The 1,749-nt window shown below is 40.7% G+C and overlaps 1 pseudogene; it reads left to right on the forward strand.

The window, feature by feature from the left end:
* Positions 1-566: 566 nt before the first annotated feature.
* On the forward strand, positions 567-1,281 carry LOC103007404 (60S ribosomal protein L7-like; annotated as a pseudogene).
* Positions 1,282-1,749: the final 468 nt, after the last annotated feature.

Genomic DNA, 1,749 nt, shown 5'->3' on the forward strand with positions numbered 1-1,749 from the left:
AAACGAATTTTTAGAATTAGACGTATAGAACAATGAGATATAATTGAGAAGCCGGTACTTCACCTTTTTGGTCAAATGAATTCTGACAGGGTGCCAAGATAATTCAATGGAGAAAGAACAGTCTTTCAACATATGGTGCTAGGACAACTGGACTGCCACCAGCAAGAGAATGAAAGTGGACTCCTTCCTCACACCATATACAAAAATTAACTTTAAGGATCATAAACCTAATTGTAAGAGTTAAAACCATAAGACTCTTAAAAGAAAACAAGCCTGCAAATACCTTCATGACCTTGGATTAGGCAATAATTTCTTAGGTATGACACCAAAAGCACAAGTAACAAAAGAAAAAAATAAATTGGACTTCATCAAAATTAAGACTTTTTATGCTTTAACAGACACCATCAAGAAAACGTAAGGACAACCCACCAAATGGGAGAAATATTTGCAAATCATATATCTAAAAGACTTGTATCTAGACTGTATAAAGAATTCTTATGACTCAATAATTTTTAAAAAATGAATAACCCAATTTAAAATTGGGAAGCTCTTTCCCAGCTGGAACCATGGAAGGTGCAGAAGAGAAGAAAAAGAAGGTTCCTGCTGTGCCAGAAACCCTTAAGAAAAAGCAAAAGATGCTTCGAAAGGCAAGGCGGAAGCTTATCTATGAAGAAGCTAAGCACCATCACAAGGAATACAGGCAGATGCACAGAACCGACATTCGAATGGCTAGGATGGCAAGAAAAGCCGGCAACTTCTATGTACCCGCAGAACCCAAACTGGCATTCGTCATCAGGATCAGAGGTGTCAATGGTGTGAGCCCAAAGGTTCGAAAAGCGTTGCAGCTTCTTGGCCTCCATCAGATCTTCAGCGGCACCTTTGTGAAGCTCAATGGCACCTTTGTAAATTCTCAGCATGTTAACGAACGTGCTGAGAATTGTGGAACCGTACATTGCGGGGGGGCACCCAAACCTGAAGTCAGTAAATGAACTGATCTACAAGCGTGTTTATGGCAAAATCAACAGGAAGCGAAGTGCCCTGACAGGTGACGCCTTGGTTGCTCCACCTCTTGGCAAATATGGTACCATCTGCAGGAGGGATCTGATTCGTGAGATCAGTACCATTGGAAAACATTGCAAAGAAGCAGACGGCTTGCTGTGGCCCTTTAAATTGTCTTCCCCACGAAGCAGAATGAAGAAAAAGACCGCCCATTTGGTAGACGGTGGAGATGCTGGCGACAGGGAAGACCAGATCAACAGGCTTATTAGAAGGATGAACTAAGGTCTCTGCCATGATTCTTTTTGTAATCTGGTCAGTTAATAAACAGTGACTGCTTTCAAATTGGAACAAAAATAAAAATAAATTAAAATGGGCAAAGGATCTGAATAGACCTTTCTCCAAAAAATGGCTAATAATCTCATGAAAAAGTGGTCAGTGTCGTTATCCATCAGGAAACGCCAGTCAAAACCGCAGTGAGGTGGCACTTCACATCCCGTCAAAAAGTAGATAATCACAAGTGTAGTGGAGAAAATGGAACCCGCATGCCTTGCAGGTGGCAATGTAAAATGTTGCGTCTGCTGTGGGAAACACTCTGGCAGTCCTTCAAAAGGTTAAATGTAGAGTTACCATAGGACGCAGCAATTCTAATCCTAAGAATATACCTGAGAGAAATAAAAACATATGTTCACACAAAAACGTGTACACAGATGTTCATGGCAGCATTATTCATAATAGCCAAAAAATGGAAAC

Source organism: Balaenoptera acutorostrata, chromosome 7, assembly GCF_949987535.1.
Source record: "Balaenoptera acutorostrata chromosome 7, mBalAcu1.1, whole genome shotgun sequence".
Classification (NCBI taxonomy): Eukaryota; Metazoa; Chordata; class Mammalia; order Artiodactyla; family Balaenopteridae; genus Balaenoptera; species Balaenoptera acutorostrata.